This window comes from Oxyura jamaicensis, chromosome 5, assembly GCF_011077185.1.
Source record: "Oxyura jamaicensis isolate SHBP4307 breed ruddy duck chromosome 5, BPBGC_Ojam_1.0, whole genome shotgun sequence".
Taxonomy (NCBI): Eukaryota; Metazoa; Chordata; class Aves; order Anseriformes; family Anatidae; genus Oxyura; species Oxyura jamaicensis.
The window spans coordinates 19,502,296-19,526,418 of NC_048897.1; the positions used below are offsets into that span (position 1 = coordinate 19,502,296).

General features: G+C 38.5%; 1 protein-coding gene across 7 annotated transcripts in view; it reads left to right on the forward strand.

Annotated features, from left to right (window-relative positions):
* SIPA1L1 (signal induced proliferation associated 1 like 1) overlaps positions 1 to 24,123 on the forward strand; it is a 203,067-nt gene that overhangs the window by 33,029 nt on the left and 145,915 nt on the right. For all 7 annotated transcript variants that reach the window (XM_035327041.1, XM_035327039.1, XM_035327037.1 and 4 more), the window contains exon 2: positions 4,328 to 4,419. The gene's annotated coding sequence lies outside the window, so the exon portion shown is untranslated. The remainder of the gene's footprint in view (positions 1 to 4,327; positions 4,420 to 24,123) is intronic.

Consider the following 24,123-nt stretch of genomic DNA (forward strand, 5'->3'; position numbering starts at 1 on the left):
CCTGAGGGATCCTCGGTTGCGAGCAAGTGGTTTGGAATATTAATACCTCCAGCTAAGCTCAGCATGTCCAAAACAAGTCTTGCCTGCAATCTAAATTTGTGCAGTGAGATTTGGTTAGGTTTTTCCTCTCCTCTTCTGCCTTGAGTAGGTTCTCCCATAAATGCCTGCCGTAGCTCTGTAGGGCACAACAGGACAACCTTGGTCACCTTATCTTACTAATGCAGACGTGACAAGAGCTTTTCTCAGGAAGACTGCGAAGTGCCTTGTTCACAAGATAAACCATTTGTCTTCTACTGGTTTCACATGCAGGGAGGGATTTGATACTTCCAATTATTCATTTTATGTAGTGTTAATTGATAAATATTCATCAGAATATTGCTGAGATGAAGCCTGGTTTTATGTTTTTGGAGGCATATTTGCATTGTTGTGTGTTTTCAAGGAAAGAATGGGAATGAAATGTTAACTTCTTTTTCAAGTGAAGTTAATATGCTTTTTAGCACGTTCAGCTCCTGCAAACCTTGTGTTACTGGGCTTAACAGCTTGTTTTAGCCCAACTGGTTTTTAGCGCTGCTCTTCGCCTGTAGAGTGCTCTGTGTATTACTGTGCTTTGGTCCTAATACAAAGAAAGCCCTGCAGCTTATTTTAAGAGCAGTCTCTCTCCACTCAAATTGCTCAGTTAAATAGTTTTCAAGTGGCGTAACTGCACCTAGCACCGTGTTTATACAGTAAAGGTTTTGGAGCTGTCTGAGGGAGGCCAGAAGGAGCATCCAGCCCGGTCCCGACGTGTGGCAGAGCAACGAGGCGCAGACACTTGGGTTCTGGTAGAGACAGGAGGGTTGTCTGGGTCAGGTGCCTGTCTGCCAGTCAGCTTTGTCTGCAAGGATGGAAAACGACCACTTCTTTTATAAGGCCTAACGAGATGTTTGTGAAAAGCTTTGAGACGCTTTTGATTAACGACTGTGTGTAATATGTGATTATATCACACAGAATAATAGAGGGTAGGAGGAGAAAAACTGGCAATATAATTCTCACAGCATTGTGGAAACTTAAGGCTTTGTTCTTTTTCAAATGTCGTCTTTACATTTAAACATGATTTTTCTTTGCCACTTCCCCCTAATCTTTAGAGCCTCCAAATCAATAACAAAACTAGAAAGAAGCATATCTGCCTTTTAAAGAAAAAAAAAAAAAAAAAGAAAAAGAGGGGGGAGATAAAGTGTAGAGCATCTCTACGTAGTTTTGGCCAGCTTGGTTTTATGATACTTAAATTATTTGTGCCACTCTGCTTTTACCACCTTTGCATTTGGGGAATAGCAACTCAGCCCATTAAAAATCTGGTGGGTTTTCATTGTTGTTTGAATTTTTTAAATTGGTACCAGTAACTGGTGAAATTGCTTTCAGATTTTTCAATCCTGGTTGTCTAACTTCATGTAGTTGTAGAGCCACGCTGTACCCTGCTAAGCCTGAGACAGCGGGTGTTGGTTTCGAGCCTCCGACACCGGCAGGACTAGGCCTGTGGTGGGATGGCTGTGGAAATGTTGTGGGATCAGTGAGCAGCTTGTGCTCTGTTCTCTGCAACAACACTTGCTTTTAATTGTTTAGTATGAAAAAGTGGGATCCCAGGAGGTGCAAATAGCATGCTGGTGACAGAAGGCAGTGGAAGAAGCTGGAAAGTTACGGGCCGAGATGCAGAGCATGCGATGCTTCCTGAGGTGAGCGGCCTGCAAGAGAAGTCTCACGTGGTTTGCCAGCTGGATGGAGATGGCTAACAAGCATTTAATGTCTGTGCTCATGTTCTCTGTTAGTAGTAATGCTGGTATCGCAAGGGGCAGGACTCATTTTTATGGGCACCTACCTGTGCTGGTGCCCTGGTCTGTGACCAACAGTAGGCTTTCCTCTTTGGCAGTTTTGTCAGCAGTTTCATCACATTTGAGAGAGGGAACAGGTTTCTTTGGTACAGATACTAACTTATTCCCCAAAGGTCTTGGTTTTTATACCTTTCTAAATTCTATGTTGGTGTCATCAAACAATGAATTCTTGTTTCCTGTGAGAAACATGCCTTTATTTTAAGAAACACAGTATGAAAAGTGATATTACTGTGCACTTTTAGTGGGGGAAGAAAAGTGGCATAAGTATATGAACCTCTTTAAAGAAAACAAACAAACATAAACTGAGCCCAAACCAGCACCCCCCCATCTTTTTCCTGAGCACATGAAGACCTGCTTTGCCAGAAGAGGAGTGCCTTCTGGTTTTGTCTCCAACCATTCAGCTTCAGCGTGGCGGCACAGGTTCACAGACCGATTTGCAGAGGGGCTTGGGTACGAGCCGAGATCCTGTAATCTATGGATGTGCTGTGGTTGAAGTGGAGGCCAGGCAGTTGTAAACTATATTTTGGCCACGTGACTTGCTTCAAAAAAATCTAAATTATAGGATCAATCTTACGGGCCTGTGTGAAAACCCTTTTCTTTTCAGGCCTTTTAGGTTTGCTCATGCTCCTTCTTCAGACAGCTAATAGTGCTTAAAATTATATAAAAAATAATTCAGCATGTAAGAGAAATTAAACTGCAGGCAATACCGGTACACTTTTTTCAGAGGATACTACTCCATTTTATGTTTCTGTCAATACTTCTGCAGGGCTTTATAGTAATGAAAAAGCGACATTTTTCCACTTGTTAGGTATAAATAAAGTCCCAAATATAGAAAGTGGGATAAATATTTCACTTAGGGAGAATATGAGCAGCAAATCAAGAATTTTCAAGTAACTGCAGAAAATAAATGGCAAATGTAACAAAAGAGGGGAGGCTGAAAGGAGAGGTAAACCAGAGCATAAAGGTATGGCTTGAACTGCTCTAAAGGAAGCTTTATGTTCACAATCATCTTCTTTCAGGTTGTGAAACCTGAAATCTGTGAAACCTTTCATGGCAGCAACAACAGAGATTTTTTTCTCTTGAATGAACTCCAAGCCTCCCTTAAAACCTGTCCATTTTACTAGTAAGAGTGCTGAGCCCTGCTGTTCCTGCTCCTCTATCATTCATATTGCGTGCATGGTTAACAGACTGAAAGAGGGTTGGTTGTACGCTTCTTTGAATGTAGGTGAAAAAAGATTCCAGATGCACATTTGAACTCATTTAAAATTTATCTGTAGTTGCAGTAGTTTTCTGCAGTTGCTTTTTCTTAACAATCAATACATTCAGCTGTAATGGATTCGGTCTATTCATGGCAGAATAGAAAAGCAGAGAATACTCTGTTGTGAAAATATATAGGGTTTTCTATAGTAAGGCAGTTTTGGTTGTGACAGGACAATGTTTATAGTAATTACAGAAAATGAAAGGCATCCATTCTTGGTGAAAGATTTGGTGATGGATTGGAATTGTTGTGTACAGAGACCAACAGTAATTACCCACTCTTATTTCAAGTCATTGTACAGTTTCGGTGATGCCAAAGTTTAGAGGCTGGTGGCCAAGAGGCAATTAGAAGTTTATCACTAACCATTTTAACGGGTTAGCTTTCCACTTACTTCCTGACTCTTGTTATTTCTTAAACTGTACCATTATTAAGCTCCGTGGAATTAAAATGCTTTTTCAAGCTGTTCATTTGCATTGTAATTTTTGGCTTCTTCACTCCATGCTTTTTTTTTTTTCTTAAAAACAAATAAAACCAAGAAAAAGTTTTCAGGTGAGCCATATTTAATTAAATGAGATATAATGCTGTGACTTAAATGTTGAGTTTCATTAATTAACACAGTTGTTCTTGCTCAAGTCTAGCTGATGTTAATGTAATAGAGTGATTATGTACCACACTAAATACAAGTCACATTGTTTTCTGAAGGGATAACTGCAGGTTACACAGAAATAAGAAAACAGACAGAAAATATAATATCACATGAAAATCACTCACAGTCTTAGGAACCTTAAGGTAGAATCAGCTTAGGAACATTTACACTCTCTTCCCTTCCTGGAGTTCAATATAAGCAATGTATGTAATAAAATGGTAGCCGAAACTGAACTCCGTGTGCACCAGTTATAGATAAACACGAGAAACTTCAGTTTGGCCACTGGTAATGTGGTGGGGTGATGTCATACCAAGCAAGCTTTACAAAAATAAAGCACTTGTTACATGCGAGAAAGATTGGCTGCTTTTCCTCACAAGCAACCTGGGTGGTGGTGGTTACAGTCTTACATGCCAGTTTTTCTGTTTGCTGCTAGAAAATTTCTTGGGCCCACTTGGAGAATAAATTACTTTTTGACATGTCTTGTAGTTGAAAGGTAATACTAATATTGTCCTATATTGTCATCTTTTTAAAAGTTTGTTTATTTATTTTTTAACTTAGACTCCCGAATGCTACTCTGTTGAAGCATGTGTCAAAACAAACACCTGTGATGTAATGGAGACTTGGAAACACTGCATTTGTGTACTTCAAAAGTAAGTTTCAAATTTTCCAATTTTAAAGGTGACCTATTAAAACAAAATTGAAAGCAGCAAAGAACCATGATAGTTGGGCTTTTGCAGTTTTAACTTTCTGCTCTGAAAACCTTTGTAGCTTTCTCTTTTATAAAGCTTTTTATTTTTATTTTTTTTTAGAATCTTAGGCATATCAGCACCATATCTGTTGGTTCCCTTTTAATTTTCAGGTTATGCACTTGGTGTAGTCTGTCAGGTTTAACCTGTAAGTGATACCAGAGAGGCCAATACCTATAAAGCATTTTCTGGGAAAAAGATCTGTGAGTTTGCAGTACTAGAAAGCAACAAACTCTTAGGAAAGATTTTGAAAACCCCCTCTATAGCTGCTTCTCCAATACTTTCTTTCCTCATTTCTCCCTTCTCACAGCTTTAGCATTTATCTGACTACACAGCACAGGTCATCAGATAAATGAGTACAAATGTAACCCAGAAGGAGGGAATGGGGAGGGGAAATAAACTGTCAGGTTACCATGTTACAGCTTGTGGCGATAGTGAACTAATAGGTAATGTGGCTTGAATTAATCTAACTTCATCCATTTAGGCGGGTTAATGGATTTACCTAATTAAATTTCATTCAAAGTGGCTTTTGAAAGTCTACTGCAAGAGAAGAGGGTGGTAAAATTGAGTGCTGAAGCCACTGCTAGAGGAGGGAATTGCACTCTGTCATTACAAGTGTTTGAAAACTCAGAAGTGTGGTGTTACCCTTATTTGCATGAGCTGTTATGATTTGATACCACAAACCTCTGAATATTGCTGTATCTTGCTAGTTCTATAATTTCAAGGAAACGCCACCTGCCTTTGTGGCACCAGGGCCAGAAGAATATTTTGCATAACTCTGAGATTGGGTGTGAAAACTGCATTGCAGCAGTGTAACTATTAAACCATTTCACTATTACTCTGCCTGTTGTTTCATGTGATATCGCTTGGCCAAATGACTGCCATCTGTGCATTATTTTGTGTCTTACTTGCCAGGCAATGACGCCTTACATAGGGGTGTGTGTGTGAGATGGTGACGGGGAAGTCTTTGTAGAGGTGAAATACGTATTTAAAAGTTCAAAGAATTACTTTTTGTAAGCGTAGGCTGATCTGTGATTTTCCCAGAGGGTAACCTGGCTTTCTCTGGTTAAATGAAATTAGCCAACAGTGTTTATAGGGATAGGCTTAAAACAATAATGAGTTATATGGTTCTTCTTAAAGGTTGTTTTCTGATGCTTATCTTAAAGTATTGAAGCACAGTCTTTTTTTTTTTTTTTGGGGGGGGGGGGGGGGCAGGGAGGGGGAGTGGGGAGAGCTCTTAAAAATATTCTGCTACTTCTGTCCAAGTTTATATACAAACAGTCACAGTGTGGAGTAAAAAGCCTGAAAGATAAATAGGACAGCTGCTACTTATAGCAGAGGGAAAAAATGTGCTTTATAATTCTTGCATATGTTTATAAATTGGTTCACTGGGATTTTTCACTAATTAATACTGTGAAGTAATTTGGCCCTTGGGATAATTTTAGGGGGTTGTAAATACTCCAAGTCTTTGAGTTGGAAGAGCATTTTTCATGTGTTTGCAGAGCTAAGTCATTAAATGTTCTCCTGACAGTTAATTTTTCTCATCGTGAATGGTGGTCATAATCAATATCTTACTTTTTAGAGCCATTTTGCTGCACTGATTTTGGGGGAGAGGAAAAAACAAGTCTGAATAATAGAGTTGGACTGAGGAGGCCTTGCCGAGAAATTATACATTATTTGTTGGAAAATAATCTAATTTCTTTATCTTTCTAGGGAAAAGGTATAGTCCTGTTATTTGGCTGGATTATGAAAGAACAGCTTCCCTTTTTCCTGAAAAAGGGCTCAAATTTTGAAAATTAGAACGCATCTGAATTAGAAGATCTGTTGTTAACCCATTAAAGATGAGATATTTGCATAAAAAAACTTAGTGACATCTATTTTGCTGGGGTGTTTAGAAGGATTTGCAATACTTGAGTGTGATGCTTCCCAACAAAGCAGAATCTCTTCAGCTTTGTATATTTTCCCCCCATTCTTTTTTTTAAACTACATATGTATATAAACTGCATGTGTATTGTATGTGTGTGTGTGTATATATATATAGTAGTAATCCAATCCTGATGTGATTTGAAAATAGCTTTGGCTTGTTTTTTTGCTGTCATCAGGCAAAGATGGGTGTTGTTATCTTGACTGGCCCAGGTTGGCAGAAAACACTTCTGGTCATTGCTGGAGCAGAGAGTGCTTAAAACCCTGTGGGTGTGAGTTTAGTTGTTCGGAGCAGATCGCCTTCACTGGTGGGAACGGTCATTTTTAGTCACTTCCAGAAATTCCTGTCGTCTGCCTGCGATGCCTTGCCTGAGCCTTTTCTAGCCCAGGTGCATGTTACTAGGGAGACGCTGAATTCTGGTGCTCTTGCTGCAGCAGCTGGAACCAGCTGAAATGCAGGGATTTGTGCTCTGCGTGCTGAAATGATAACTTTCCAGAGTTCGTGGAGATCAGATAGGGACGAGCAATCCAAACAAGGCATTGCACAATAGAAAACGTACTTCCTTAACTATATGACATCTTTCCCTCAGGCTGAGACAACGCAGTTTCAATATTAATTGCCTAATGCTCACAGTACAGCAAGTAGTTCAAGCAATTATCTCAGGAGCTGGCTTTGTTTTGCTGCACCTAATGAACTAGGCCCTATTCGTGGTTTAATTTGTTATGCACTATTACTATGGTAATAGAAATATTTAAAAGTGTTTAATTCTTAGAATGTATGCTTTAAAATCGCAATCAAGGGTAACTTTTTTCCCCTTAAGGAAAGTTTTAGTGCTCTAACTTCTGAAATTTAAGAACTGTTTCACAATAAAATCACAAATAACCTTTTACCCTACATCCCATATTTCACATAGCTGTTGCTACCGAGTATGGTGTTCATGGTCCATAATTGTTCTGTTACTATTCAGATATAACTGATTTTTTTGTTAATCTATATGGCATGCCATGGCAAAGCATTAATTTATCATCTGACTGTCTAACAGACTGCCTGTAGACAGCCAGGTGGCAAAAATCTCATCTACATGGGATTTTGTAGCTCACTAGGAGAGAGAACTGCAAGACGCTGTACTTGTGCATGCCCACATCCTCCTTTTGATATTTGCCAGTATGATTATATAAAAAAATCCTTTAGTTTCAGCTGCACATTGAGGGGGAGTTGGGCACTTCATTGCAACTGGATGGATATGAATAATAGCGTGTGGAGGGACCTGCAATCTAAGCCGCTCAAAGTTGAAAGCAAATCTTTCCTCTTCTTTCTGAACTGACATCTGAAAGAAATAAGATTAGCTGGAACTTCAGCCTCGTTTCATGGATTTTAAAAATAGAATGAATGAATGAAATCCCTCCTTGAACCACAGCTACATAAAAAGGTTCTTCTCAAATAACACATTATCCTTGCTCTTTCTGTTCTGTGCATTAATGGTCAATGTGAAGGTAGAAATGCTGAATGAAACAGTCATGTAATGCATTTTTCTGTCATACCTAGGGGAACAAGAATTTACATAGTAAAATTAATTTCACTTTTTTCAAATAAGATATTCATTGGTTTCTCTAATTCATTTGGAGTGGGAAAATACATATATAAATGTTTAAAAAGGGGAACTGGTCATATTAATTCAGTGCTCAAAGGAAGCAATATCACACTTCAAGGCATAGTATAAACTTTTTCCCGTGAGCCTTCACCACAAGTGCCTTTTAAATAAGCATGTGCCTTTTTTTTTTTTTTTTTTTTTTTTTTTAAGACCAGAGGTGGTTATGCTGTGGAAAGTGGGGAGAGGTAACTATTAGGCACTGGAAACTGATGATACATGAAATGGAAGGTGCAATTTATTGCAATTGATGGCTGCATCAATTATGATATGAATTTTGTGCTTTAGGATGGCTGTGCCAGTCTCTGACAATACAGGAGGACCCCTACTAGAGTGCTCTTTATTTCTGTTTTCTGAAGAACCGGGCTCTCCAGGCTATCTGTTGTGAAGAGACACTAAAAACAAAAAGGCATGCCACAAGCTGATATGCTGGGAATCACAGCTGGGGAGCATTGCTTTTCAGAGAGTTTCCAAAATCCCTTGTGCCTTTGCACTTCTGACACCATTGTTATTTCTGAACCTTTATTTCGTCAATCCTGACTCACTTCTGGTCTTTCCTTCCTTCTTAAGAGAAAGAGCATCATAGCTGTCCTGTCAGGAGTCTGAGTTGATACTCTTCAAAATCTCACATGACTTCTTTGTTGCCCTCTTTTTAGAGGTTTAAGGTAATTCTGCCTAATTTAAAAGCCTTGTATAACCATCCCTGAGTGTGTTTGCTGTTCTAGTGTGTATAGCTGTGATTATGAGGGTAGGAGGGGAAAATGACATAAGTATCCATAGATACATGTGTGTATATTCATATATATGAATATATATATGAATTTCATATATTCAGATGTGTAAACCCCTTATATATATTTGTGTGAGTATATGTATTTAAAAAATCAGAAATCAGAACTTCCCATGAAGCGTGCAGCTACTTAAATAGAGATGAGCTATGTTAGTACAGGTTTCATTAATGCAGTAATTGTTCAAAAGGCTTCTTGTTCAAGGTGCTTCTTGATTTATAAGCACCCATGCTTGCTTTTTAAGTATAAAACTTAAGGTAGTGATGCAGCTCTTGTGCAACAACACATGGACCTTCTCTGTGGTACAACAGAATTGAAGTTTTAATTGCTTGGAGGAGACTCAAGCAAGCTGGAATGTGCACATTGTTTCTTCCTGTTGCTGGAGCAGGGAAACAAACTGGTCAGTTCTCCTCTGCTCTAAGACTGACGTTTGACAGCAGCTAAGTTGATCCAATCTAAGAGGAAGAGGAAGTGCTTGCAGAACACTTTTTCCTTTAGGAATGGACTGTTCCCATGGATTTGCAATTTGAATGTAACTTCATATGGCTTAAAGCTGAAGCGTATGTTCATAGTAAATGTGACACTTCAAGTTTTATTCATAGTTGCATCTTGAAATAGTATTGTGATTTGACACTGAAGGAAAGTACACAAACTTAGCATATAACGTAATTGCATAATTCATATTTCCACAGTTGCTTTGGTCTTTTCTTTTTTTGCATTTTAGAAAATACATTATTTATTGATGACAAAAAACCAATGCTATGAACATGAAGAAATTCAATTAGAAATAGTTGCTTTTCTGATTAGCCATGATAAAAATCAAGGCTTGAGCATGAAAGTGAGAGATCTTGTATATAGATTTTCTTCTTGTCTGTTCATTTCTTGCCCAACACTTTATGTTAAATCTGAACTAAAGTTGCCCTGACCTTTCTGATGTATACTGGTGCTGTCTAATGAAGAAAATGTCTGTTTGTAAGGTGTTAAGTGTAAGCTAGGAAAATTTGTTGTGAACACTGAGACTCCTAGCTAATTATTGTAGTGAGAAGCTTAGGAGTGTTTTGGTTTTAGTAGTCTAATTTGATTCATTTTTAAAACGTTGAGTGGCAAAATCTAGTAGATGAAGTGCAGGTACATGGGAGTTTACTACTCTGGCTAATACAAAGAAAGACGTGGGTGGTTGGAAATGTCTATTGTGCACATTCAATGCAGGGAATGTTAAATGGTTTGAAGGGACTGCTAGAGGTCATGTAGTCAGTACCGTACTTGAAGCGGGAAGAACTTTTAGGTTAGATGAAGTTGCTCAGGACCCTTTCCAGATGACCACCGACTATTTTTAGGATGGAGATGGCTCTCTAGGCAGCCTGTCGTGGTGTGTGCCAGGTGTTTCTGTGCTGCCCACTGCACACAAGCTGCTTTGTCTTCATTTTGGCCCATGTTCTCTGTGTGAGGAACAGCGGATTCTGAATTCTTGGGTCTGGATGAACTGTCAGGCGGGGGTCTCTGTGGTGTTAGTTGTTGGAACCTGGGTTTGGAAGATCTTGGGATCTGCTGTAGTTGCAGAGAAAGTAGCTGGGACACAGCATCAAAGTTCATTGCTTTATTCAGCGCTGGAAAGAAAGTTGCAGCAAATACTTTATCTATGAAGCAATGCAAAGATGAAAAGACCTGATGGAGAATTGAGAAAAGTTAAATTGACTTTTGATTACCTGTGGAATGGCTTATCAAGGTTAAGGATTATTTGTGCTTAGCACTTTTCCCACTTCCCCTGAACCACACCTTTCATTCTTATGATCTCATATTGTCCTTACCTTTTGATAAGGTGAGATATATGTGATGCTTTTAATATGAAAATGTAGGCTACTTATTTTGTATTATACTTATCCAGTTTACTTTTCTTCTTCCCTTTATTACCTTGACAATTAACACTTGACTATATCTAGAAACTTTCCTGTGTGCTTGGCTCTCCTCTTATTAAGAATAAAAACTAAGAGTTGTGTCAAAAATCCTGTCTAATTATTCACTAAGTAAGTTTTCCTCAACTTTGATCTAAACCTACTTATCTGGAAAGCAGCAGCATTGTAACATGCAGCTACTCCCAGCGTTTCGTGATCTAGATACTCCTGGAGGGCAGGAGTGCCTATTATTTAATATAATAAATGTCAAGAAGAAAATCTCTTTCTGTCTTTAGTGGTGGTATGCTTTCATTTACATAAAAAATAAAAGTATCTGGTTAGCAACAGTAAGTTGCTAAGTTACTGTTCCAGCTTGTTGCTCTGACCATGCTTGTAAAAAGCATGAGACCATGGATGTGGAAAACCATCTGCAGTCTGGGTGTGAACTCCCAGTAACTGGCTTTCTTCTTTGTGTCCCAGCAAAGGTGCTCTGCTGTGACCAATTTCAGTGATGTGCTTCTTTCCTTGAGGGGTACTTTATGGTTGAATGGGTCCTCTCCATCTTGGATTGTTTGTTGGTTAGAATGAATTGCGGAATCCTTCTAGTACCTGATGTGCATCCAACTGTGTGACTTGTCCAAAACTCAGGTTGAGACTGCCCCACCAAAAAGCTGCTCGTAACCTTACGGTGAGCTTCCCATCTCAATCTGTTCAAGGTGCCACATCCAGTACGTACATTGCAGCTCTTGCTCCTGTTACTGCTTGCAGCAGAGGGGAGTAGTGAAGTCTGCCCAGCTTCTAGAGATGTCTAAATGTGACGGTGTCAACTGTAACTGCTGAGGTGAGTTCCAAGGGAAAGGAGGCTGCTAAGCTGGAGAACAATATTTAATTTGGCAGTAAATTTTATGTTGGTATTCCTAGGGAGCTATTAGCCAGTATTATGGGGGGAGGAAATCACAGTCCTGGAAACGTGGAGCTTTAAGGCTCAGGTAATAAGGAAGAGCAGCAGATCACCCCTGTGACCAGGGGTGGGTTTCTAGGCCCAGGTTTAAAGCTTAGTTACAAGATGAAAGGAACTGTCTGCTAGTGACTGAGAAGGTTTAATCATTCCTCTGAATTGCTTCTGGAACCTGTCTGTAACAGTTGACTGAGCTAAAAGCTCTGAAGGGTTCTGTTTAAAACAAGTATTGCCAAAATGTATCAGTGATCTAGATTTTATAGGTTTGCAGATACATGTTAAACTTGCAATTCTGGGCATTGTGTTCCCATCTGTTGGGGTAATTTTGTAAACCAGAGAGGTAGACGATAATTTTAAAGAGTTTTGGCTTGTAATTAAATCTTTAAATGTTAATTCATCATGCAGTAGTAAAATGATCGATATGCTTTTTTTTTCCATAAAAACAGGATGTCTGGTATTTAAAAATAGTCCTTGTGATCCCCCACCCCCACCACCCCCCAGGTGCTTTCTGTCACTGTCTAAATGTGGCAACTCTTAAATAGCCAATTCTGCCTTCTTTTCAGTGGGGTTCGTGCTGTCAGGCTTCTTGCAGGCTGCCTTGTTAGCAGCAAATCACCATTGAAACCACAATGTGTAATTTTTTCTCATTATGAAAATATGTCCTAGTTCCTGGGTGGTTTAGTTTTTAGATTAAAATGTACCTTGTAATAAAGACACTGCACTGAATTTCCTGTGTTGGCTTTTTTCTGGAGGGGGGTGGGAGGAGGTGGCTTGGAAACATTCAGAATTTTTCATGTTCTGAAGTGAAAATGAAAGCAACTGCAAATCAAAAGTCTAGGCCTCGTGTGAGGGGCTGCCCCATAGTACAATGTGTCCTGTGGCTCATGGAAGCCTATCTTTGTACACTTTTGCATTTCTAAATATTTTGGCTCCTTTTTGTTAAGGATCAGGTTCTATATTTGGTCTGCAGATTATTTATTTTGGGCTCAAGTTTGGTAATATCATTTCAACACCCCAAAATTTGGACCTAGGGATGGGCTCTAAACTGCCCAACTGCCCTGTTGGCTAGCTGACAATTTAGTGAGCTGTCTGGTTCAAACAGCTAAAGCCATATCGTGTTTAAGTTCTTCAAGATCAAAACACACAAAACAACTCCTTTTTTTTTAGCATCTTCAAACCCAGTTTGTATGCCTTAGAAGTTGGTGTTATTGGAGATCCTTTTGTAAATGGGTTCAGTCACTTCTATGCATTTTTTTTTAAATCCTTTTTGGTGAAAGGCATACCTTATTGCTATTTAATCTGATGTTTGTGTGCTTTCTTTCCTCCAGGTGTGTGCTCCTATTTACCATTTGTTTTAAGGAATATAACAGTGCAGTAATATAGGTGGGAATAGTGCTTTGTAGGGTTTCTTCAGAGGGATACAAAAATGCACAAAGAAGGAAATCTGCAATAGTGCAGTAGAATGAATGGTCATAGCAATATGGGTATGAGCAAAGTTGGGTCATGTTTTAGGTTGCTGTTACTGAACAGAGAACAGCAAGATTTCTCAGAACTGGGGCCGAAATCCCAAGTGATACCAGTATTAAAAATCATCTGTAGCCTTAATGGAAAGGATCTGAAGTTGGTGGAGGTTTTAAGCTAATTTTCTGTACTAACTAGTCTACTGCTTGGGGCACCACAATCCAGATCAGTTGGGTTATTCCCATTACCTGTGTTATTGTATTTTGTAGTTTGATCATTAGAATTCATATGTAGATTTACATATCTTTTGATCTAAAAGACACAAGAAGGGCCACAGCAGTCATCTTCTGACATGTATTTGCATCTCCATTTTGAATGGTACCTGTTTTCCTTTTAAACTGGTACTGAAATACTAGTATGCAGGCGCTTATTATCTAGCACTTGGGTTCATTTATGGTCAAACACTTGTATTTATTTGTCTGTCTGACCTGTTTGCTTTTTCTCATGAACAGGAAAGGAATTGGAAATGCAAGACAATCTCAAGGAACATGATGATTTCAGTGACTCATTTGTTTAATCTAAAACTTACTGTGAACAGGTTCCACACTGACTGACAGGGTATGACTTCAATTAAGTTCTGGATATTTGAAAATCAAGGCCAAAAATGATCAATATGAAGTCTGTTTCTCAGTTTGCCTTGTGTGTTCCACCTGTGGAATGCACCAGAGGTAACTACCTCAGTGCTGTTAGGAGCACTCATGCACCATTTCTGCATCTCCCTCTCATTGCTCCAAGATGTTATCAGGGTGAGGCTATAAAAAGGAATATGGCAATGAGGAATACGAGGAAATGTTGCCTCGTTTCTGTCCAACCACACAATTTTGCTCTTGAATTTCAGATCAGAACAGCAACTGTAGGGAGTGCCAGGCTTGAGTGATGTGATGGACACACCCAGGGCGTATGCTAAGGGAGTATCAGGAGTTTTTAACTCCTACTCAAGAAATTTCATTGGTTTATCTTAGAATAAGAGGAATATCTCCTAGCTCATCTGTTTTTACCTGTAGCTGTTTGGAAAGGAAACCTTAAAAAAATCTTACACAAATGTGAAATCTGGAATTATCAATGAAAAAAATACTAGAAGTATTAACTGCAGTGGCACTTAGCTGAATCTTACTTACACCGGGCATCTAGGAGAGAAGATGGGATAAGGGAGAGAGACGCAGTTGTGCTTAGGTGAGACAGAGCAAAGAGTTGCCCTGGTGATCCCGGGGGGAGCGCGTTAGCCCTTCTTACACCATGCTAGTGGACCTCTGCTTACCTCTGAGTGTACGCCTGGGACTGGTAGCAGCATGGTATCACTGCAAATGAGCTTTTTGTTGGTAGAGGTAATCATATTTAAGAGGTATGCAAAACAATTTTTTCTTAAAGCAATGAAGTATTTTGCTCATTGGGTCTGGTATAGCTCACAGAGAGATCCACTAGAAATTTCTCTGAGCTATACCAGACGAGGTCTGGATGGGTAAGTGAAGAGATGTTCCTTGCTTCGTTTGTCAATTAATGGTTGTTATAAAAGGACTCAATTGGCAAAATGAGTTAGAAGGTTGCAGCCTCTTGTGAAAAACCTACCTTTCACTGATGTTTTTTTTTTTTTTTTACAGGGTGGTATTTTCCTTCACTGTAAGTTCTTAATTTTCAATTTGTTTACTTATCTTTTTTCCCTGAGGCTCATGTTTATAAATGAAAATCGAGGCAGCATGCCTGAGATGAATTAAAAAAACAAACAGCCCCCCCATGCACAACCAAAAAGCTTGTCTGTCAGCCTGTTTTATTTGGTTAGGACAGTTGAACAACACGAGCCTGAGAAACTTCAAGGTTCTTTTTTGTGTGTCCTGTCCCATTGTGTCCCTTCCCCTGCACCCAAATCAAAACCTAGTTTGGATTTGGTCTGCCTTTACAGCATCTCTATACATCAGTTGGAACATGTGTAAGGTATCATACTTCAGTGCTTTGTAGGAGTTGCAAAGGATTGGCATATACTTTTACAAAGCCTTGGACTTGTGACCTGATACCTGGTTTATCTAATCTAGATGCCCAGGTTGGTACAGTAAAGAACAGCCCAACATGCTTCAAAAATCTTCTGGTTTGTAAAACAGCATACAGAGCTCTTGAGCTGCAAAAATTCAAATCTCTTTGACGTGAAAGCAACAGATTTAAGTGAATCTGTAGCTTCTTAACACCGAACATGCCCTTCAAATTCTCCCTTAACTCTTTGAGGTGTAACTATCCACTTCACTGTCCAACAAGTAAATAACAACCTTCTGCTGATTGTTTGCAAGAGATTGCTATACTCTGAAGATTACACAGTGGGATATTTGGGACAGGATTCTCCATCAATGCTTTAACCGAAGTAACTGAGAACAGTGTATTGCATTTCTCCTTTAGTATTGCAAATTTGGAGGCAGATTGCGCTGAAGATAAATCTTCAGTCAAAACAGATTTGCATTCCTTGTCTAGGTTTAGCGAAACAAAGCGTATAAAAAACCCTGAAAGGTAGGCTTTATGCTCTTCAACTTGTCTTAAAGATAATGACTTCTGGTAAATTCCCTGATTTGAATACTACTGAATACAGAGTTGGTACTTCCTGGGAATATTTTTTCTGTATTATATATAGCACATTGCTACTGAGGAATGAGTGATTGTGTATTCAATGATGGTAATAATGCAGAAACACCATTGCAATATATTTGCTGGTAAGTATCCTTTTTTATTCCTTGCATGCCCCTGTTCAGGTATTGCTGTTTATGTGAAATAGCTAACTTTTTGAGTGTGACTTTCCCTCACCTGCCAATAACTTTTTGAGTGCATCTTTGATGTCACTTCTTGTTAGATGGGGTAAATCCCATTGTGTTAATACACTGTGAGCAATGTTGGACAAAAGAGAAAAATACTCTTTGGTCTCACCTTATAAAAAGTTGTGTATAAAATGACTTAAAAATAACCTAGTTTTTCTGTGAGAACAGGCAAAATTCCATGAGCAGAGTACCTGGATGTTGTTACTAGTATTCTATTAGGCTTTTTTTTTTTTTGGCATGTGTTATTGCAAATTATCTAGGGCTGAGTTCTTTCCTTTGATCAAACAGGAAAAATAAATTGTTCTGTTTTAAAATTTTAGTTCCTGAAATTAACAACATCAGGGTGTGTATTCTGGATTTGTATACAGTACAGCTGACTTGAGAAATATTCCCATAAGTAAAATTTTTCACGGGCATTAAAGTTCTGTTTTTCAACTGGGTACTTCAGTAGTAGTTTGCAAAGGTTAAGTAGCATTATTACTTATCATAGGTAGGAAGTAAACTGAATTAGTTTTGTTGCTGGAAGCCAAAGTTTCAGAACTATTAACACTTTCTGTGTTCTGTTCTGGGTTTGAGACAGTAGTAGTACCATGAAGATCAATTGGCAAGCCTCTTTGGGCCACTGGCTTCCCTAATTGTGAAGGAGGGAGATATTTGTACCTGAAGTTCTTATTTAATTTTAATCTGACATAAGCTGAGTGAGCAGTTCTTCCAGCCACAAAAGCCAAAATCCTGCAACAGCCTTTAAGGTATATTCACACGTGAAAGCTGTGTAATTCTTGTGTTTGTTTGCCTGTGTCAGAAATTCGGTTCAAAGCTTCCTGCCTTATCCTTTTTTGATGAGATCTGCAAATCCAACCTTTTATGAAGGTCATGTCTTAAAAAGCTATGATTGTTTCCTTGGTTGTACCTTTTATGAACGATTTCTTAAAAGCCAGAGGGCTTATCTATGATTTAGTCTTCATACGTGTAACAAGTATCTGTCCCTATGTATTCTTTCACAACTTGCTCTAATTTAACCTGCTTTTTTCTGGCTTGTCCTCTTTTCTCTGATCTACAAGCATCTCTGAAGGTGACAGCATGTAGTGTGCTATGAGTTGGAGGAAAAGAAAAAATAGACACCTTGTTGGAAAGAAGATACTAGAAATATTGGAGTATACAAATATTTATACAAATATTTCATCTCTAATATCTACCATTCATCTTTAGAGTGTATCAGATAATTTTCTTGAGCTTGGTTTGCAAGTTTTCCTCTTTTTCTCTGTGTAGGCTGAAGTGTTGCCAAAATTTTGCTTGGCTTTCTGTGCATTATTCCTGTCAGTGGATTGGCTGATAGTGGGAAGATCAGTGTGTGGTAGGCATAAGTCATCAGAGGCATTGATGTCTGACTTGTACAACTGAAGGTAATTTTGGTAAACACGTCTGTTTGCCTTGCTGCAGGTGTGCATAGCCAGGTGGAGGTGTCATGCCGTGTAACATAGAATTCTCATTACACTGAGTAAAGTATATGTAAAGTTTTTTTAACTACTGCTGCTAAAGGAGCTCCCTAATTATCTCTGCATTGTTGGAAAACAATACTTTGGTTTGTTTGCTCTGTACAAACAAGCTTTGATATATTCTTACCTTATATCATCAGTTACTGTAATCTTTCTAGACCTGACATTAACCTACACTGCTTGCAAAGTCAAACAAATCCAGCATTTGCTGCTCTGTCTTTATTTTGTTTTAGGTCTACAATTTTTCTGCTTAGCTTGTGGAGTAAAAGAGATGTGGAAAACCACAATCAGCTTTTTGCCTCTTTGTTTAGAGTTTGGGATTAGCGAAATTATCCGTGTGTTGTTCTCTCCACAGCAAAAGGGTGCATTTTGAATAGACATAATGTTTAGATTTCTGATTAAATGTTAGTGACACAATTGGCCTGGTGCTGAAAGCATCTTGTGTGTTTTCACTTTCTGTCAATATCTAGCCTTTTCCCCTACTGTGACAGTAATGCCTGTATTAATGAACATATTTGAGAGAAATTGATCAGATTGCATGAGAATTCAGATAATTGCATTCTCCTCCTTGCCCCTCTGCAAAAGAGGAAAGAGTCGATACAAGTGAGCTACTGCAGCGGCCTGCATTGCCTTCCGAAGCCCAGTCATTTATTATTGAATATTTGTTTTATTCAGTAGGTAAAAAAAAATAATAAGGCAGCACTGTGCTTCTTACTTATATTTTAAGGAACTTGGTGAAACTAGAAATAAGTATGGATTAAAGTCAATGTAATGTAGATTTGGTTATAAGAAAAAAAAATGATAAAAGACCCTATATTTAAAATAATTTATTTGGATACAAGAAATTAGAGTAATACAGAAAAATCTTTCTTTTGTAAGTGGTAAGGTGACCAACCCATAGTTTGTATTAAATGAGTGTGACCCAAGTTGGGAGGTGTTTTCACTGCTATAATCAAAGGTCAGGAATTGTGGCTGAGCCCCTTCGATACTGCAGTTGTGCCCAGTGCTCTGGAGTAGTCAGACTCGCATTGTGGTGGGAGTTGCAAGGAGAGGAGTCTTTGGAACACCTGTGGAAGTAGTATGAGAAATCCTGCTTAGGTTTAGCTGCTGATGTCTTTATTTGCGAAAGTAATGTTTCAATTGGTTGCAGTAAGTCCGCAAATACCAGCTTTCAGCCACTTTCGGGGAAGGCCTTCTGAGATTCAGAAAGCTATGTCAAATAGGCTTTTAGCAGTTAGTCTTTGTATTCCTCATTTGAATTCTCCTCCATCTATTCTTTCATTAAACATTGATAAATGTAGAAATGTATATAGTAAACAGCAGACTGCAGTTTAAACTACCATATATGAAGAAATTACTTTTCCTAGGAAAATCAATATCCAATGCATAGGAACACACCCCATCATTTTGGATAGACTGCTTAATCCAAATGGTGACTCTGCTAAGAAAAGGACCACATAACCATGTCCTAACTGATGCTATAGAGACATGAATATCTTCCAGTGGAAGTCCTCATCCCTAAATGCCTTTGGGGAAAGGTTTTGAGAATAGCTTAGCTTCTGTAGATGACTCAGGCAACGGTGGCCATATGAAGTATAGCAAAGTGCAAATGGGATGTCTAGCGTACCTGAAATGCAAACTAACATCCACCACTTCCAGACTGACAAGTCAGCATCATGTGCTTGAATGTTCTTCTATGTGGGTTTAGGAACCTAAGTGCAAGGTATTTGAAAGAAATACTGTTCCAGAACTGTGAAATTGGATAATTTTCTTCCCTAAAAGGTGCATCACCTCCAGCAAGGAATGAGACAGCAGCTGAAGCTGCAGCTTCCATATCACTGTGAAGGCCAAACTTCCTTTTTGCCTAACAGCAAGAGATCCCACATGCATCTCTTTGCCAAAGTTTGCAGCAAATTTCTAAAGTTTATCTGTTACTTTCTTGTGCTCTGTGCATGTCGTTACTGCGAGCTCCCTCAATTTGTTACCAGAAAAACAGAGCAAATGCTGTTTCATTCATCGCTGGATATGAAACATGTGGAAACAGGGGTTAAAAATATAAATAGTGAGATAGGAAAAACTTGAAGATATGATGGGCAATATATCTGTTTTATAGAAACTGTAGTCTTTGCACCTAAAGGAAACCATTTTTTTCTTTACCACTAGATTTTTTAGACTTATACCACTGTGATGAGGCTTTTAATATCTTTAATGCCCTATTTCTATGTAGATCGCTTCTTTAAAGTAGCTGTTGTCCTCTATATGCCCCAAAGTACTCATTCTATCCAAATTAATTACAGTCCCTGCCTGTCTGCTGGAACCTAGCCAGATCTGCTGGAATGAGATGCTCTGCACACCAACATTAGAATAAGGGAATGCAAGAATCTGAAGGGTTTTTGCTGAGATCTGGTACCTGTAATGAAACTTATTCTTTGGGTAGCTCTTTTCCAAGTAAGCTATGTTTCCAGGTTTTACCATTTGACTGCATCTAGTTAAGAAATGTGAGATTTTATTCATTTGCATAGTGTTTGTGGTGTTCCGGTATGTCTCTTGTCCTTCCAAAGCACCAATAACTCACTTGACTGAACCTGTCACGTTCTCTTTTGGTACACATGATAGTCAAGTGTTTTCAAATGTGTTACTTCTCCATTTAAGCGATGTTTCTTGCTGAGATAAACCCTCCTTAAAGTATACCTGCAGAAATGCTTTCAAATGCTCATTGAACTTTCTTTTATTGCTTTAACTTAGAAACATCAAAGCAGTGATTTTTTGCCTTTTTTTTTAATGTTGCTTTCTGCATATCTGATTTTCTACATCTTTCTCTATAGGTATGTAAACGAGGACTGAACTGTATGTGTGTCTGTATGTATGTTGATATGTGGAATAAATTCGGGAGTTCTGGTTCCCTGATAAAGTGCATCTGCTGCTTAGATGGCTTTCTGTATTTTTGCTATTGCAGCAGCTATGCTCTGTTTATAATGCAAGGCCAAAAGTTAATACTAATTTGCTTTCCTTTGTAAAGTTAAGTAACCCGCTTAAAGACGTAACTTGCTTTTGATAACTTTGAGACCTAGTGATGTCTTTTTGATACAGTGGCACTAACATCCAACTTCGGTGGAAACTTTCTCTTTTTTCAAGGGCTGTGTATCTTCACACAGGAGCCTGCATGTCACGTACCTGTTTGGTCTATCTGTTGTTGGTGAAATCAGTAACGTATTGAATTGTTCAGAAGCAGTCCTTGACATCATATGTATTCCTTTCCATCCCCTCCCCCCTAAATATGGTATCAAGTCACTGCATACCATTATTAATTTATGGCCTCTTCAGGGCATAGTTGTCATTTGATAAGATCTGCTCTGGTCCGCAGGGAAATTAATGGTATTTCAATCAGTAAGAATGATACCCAGTGAGAAGTATGCTAGTTATCCTTGCTAGGTCACAGACATTTAAAAATCCTTAATACTAGTTTGATTTCCCTTGTTTTAAAAACATTAATTTGTTCCCTAGAGCAAAGTATATCAGATACTTACAGTTAGCATGCCTTGTACATGTGACAATTATGCTCATAATCCAAATGAAGTCCCTTTTGGGACAATGTCTAAAGTAGACTCTTAAAACTGGAAACATAATAAAAATGGAACTGAAAAATACTTTGAGAGTTGCTGAATGTATCACCTCTGTAATTATTTCATGGCTTTCTTCATAAGGCATTATTTTTCTGAAGTTTCTTTTTGGATGTGTACTAATAAAATAATACAATGGAGAAAAATATTTTATAATCTTGATATTTTTAAGGGGAGTTTAACATCTCTCAAAAGCGAGAGTCTTTGACTGCTAACAAGGCTGTCAAATACTTTGTGAATGATCAGCTCAAAGAATAGGAAGTCTCAGTTCACATATTATAGGACTTGGATTTACTATTTTAAAGAAAAAAATACACAGAAAAAAAATATTTTTACTCTCAGATCTGTTAAGTGTATACTTAGCCTTTATAACCAGTGCTCCCACCTCCACTTCCTGAAATTTTGACTAGCAGTATCTGTGTTACTTGTTTCATGTAGGCCTTAGTCTTTGTCATTTGTGCTAGATGCACTTTTATTAGACTCTGGTTTAATGACTGTGTTGGATGTTTTGTATTAGACCCTGGCGTACATGGTGGTATGATGGAAGAAGATCTTGTTTGAAAACCCACATTTGATTTCCTTCAGGTGTTGTGGACATAATTCTCAGCAGGAACAGAGGCTTGGGAAAATGACTTCTTGAAATGTAGGTGATTTAATATTGTAGTTCTCTGTGCAATTTTAATACAGCATGAATTGACTCAGTTACTGCAGGAAATTGTGGTGTTGTACTCCCCTGCACTTTCCCATCTAACTTTCTGCTTGCAGAGGCATTCTAGTAGCTATTCAGTGAACTGGCTGGAAATTGCTTTTCATGGATGCTAAGCTGCCAAAGAAATTTCAGCCTCCAGTTGCCTTGGCTCCCTTGATCTGGTTCACCACATCACCAACTGACTCTTGGTGCCAGCACATGAAAGGGTTGAGAGTGGGAAAAGACAGGACTGCTTTCCTCTGCAACTTGCACTTGCTCCAGACTGTAAAGTATGCATGGAATTATGCTGGAACAGACGGTTAACAGACGGTTGAACCCTGAAGGCCAAAGCTAGGGTTTTGTGTGTCTCTTGGATGTCCATTTCCAAGTGCTTTTTCAGACTAAGTGTATCCTTTAGGGCTTTCAGGTCTTTTTCTTTATTTTTTTAAGATGGTCCTATTTCAGTAGTGAGTAATTGGAGAGCTAGATGAGATCTTGTTAAAATACCGTGAAACAAAATAGAGTTGGAATCCCTAACAATGTCTATTAACTTGCATTTATATAGGTGTATAGTGCTGAGCTGTGGGGTGTCTGTTGTTAGGGTGCTTGCAGAGGCTGAGCTATGCCTGGTGAGCCCTTTGACGCTTGACTTGTCAACCTCATTCTTTCTTTAAAATGCAGTAATTGTTCTTGCTTCATAGAAGTATATGAAGAGGAATGCTTGGAGACTCCAATAAGGAAGTTATATGTAGAATGTAGATTAGTCCTGGACTTTAATGTTGAGCAATGCTTTCGATAACCCAATATGCTATTATGTCTTTCTTTTTCTTCCTGTGGTGAGAGTAGTAAAGCTTACGTGAGTCTGACTGTGACCCAGTTAATGAGTGTACTAAACTTTCACTTTCTGTCTTGAAAGGAAAAAGAATAATTAATCAAAATCACAACGTGAAGACAACCAGTAATCAGTAAATATTTCATTTTTCAAACCTGGAAATCATTGGAGATTGTTTACTCTGAGTGTTGTTGAGATTTACTCAGAATTAAAATAATGTTAAATACAATTTTTACTTGATTTCTTGTATTTTGGAAACTGAGACACGGAATTAAGAAGGCAAATTCTCAAATGTGAGTGCAGGGTCAGTAAGCATTTTCTATGTATTTTCTGATAGTGTTATCTGAATGCAGTACAAGTTCTGAACTTCTATTGCTAAAAGGCATTGTCATGTGTTCTTATTAAGGCACCAGCTTCTCTAACCTATGAAGATTGGTTGATAAACATCCGTTATTATTGTAAACATCCTCTTGACCATCTGCCAGCTAAGGCCAGAGAGGAAGGTGGAGGAAGGTGAAACCTTTTACTTGAGAGCTTGTTTTAAGGCAAATATCCTGTGATATATGTATTTTATTGAGAAACAGATGGTTTGTGAAATCAGCTTAAATATAACAGAAAAAAAAAAATCCCTTTGTGACTTCTGCAGCATGGTATTTGTGCTATGAATATAAGCATGGTAAAATTTTAACAACTGTAGTTAAAGGTAAACTGTTTGAAAACCTTAAGTTGTTTTTTTTTCCAGTTTAAGATCATATTCAAACTTTCTGAAGTCCACAAAAAAAATCTGAAAAAAAGAGTAGGCTTCAGACAGCAATTTCAAGTAAGACGTTTTGTCATTCTCCTGCTTCTTTCCTTGTCATTCCAGATGATTCCAGTCATTCCACACAGCGGTTGGTAAATTAGTGAATATGAATCATAATATGAATTGGTGGAAAATTAAGTGTAAACACAGCATGCACATGTTTATAGACAGTTTCTAAGAGCAGTGTTCTTGTAATGTTCTCTTAATACCTGTATGTATTTTGTGTTCATTATTACACTGACAAATTAGCACAGTATTTGCTGGGCTTTTCTGACCCGAGCGCAGCCTGTGGTGTGCTCAGGTGGTGATGGCGCCTAGGCCTCATGGGTGCCTCTGGCGCTGCCTTCTGTCTTCAGCAGAAAGGAAAGGTTTCAAGACGGGCTGTGTTCAGGACTTGTGTTTGGTGTTGGCATTGCTCATCTGAAGGGCTTTGTTGTTGTTAAGTTACCTTTTATTTTGGAGGGGTGTTTTGTATTAGTGACACTGACATTCGTTGTTTACCTCTGATGTTCTTAGCTAGAGCTGTGGCTTTGTCCTGAAGCGGTCATTTCATACAGGCACTAATCGTTTTCCTCTAATGACCATGCCTGGTCAGTTACGATTTGATTGGTGAGGCGTTGAAGTTTATTTTCCATAGCTCGTGTAAC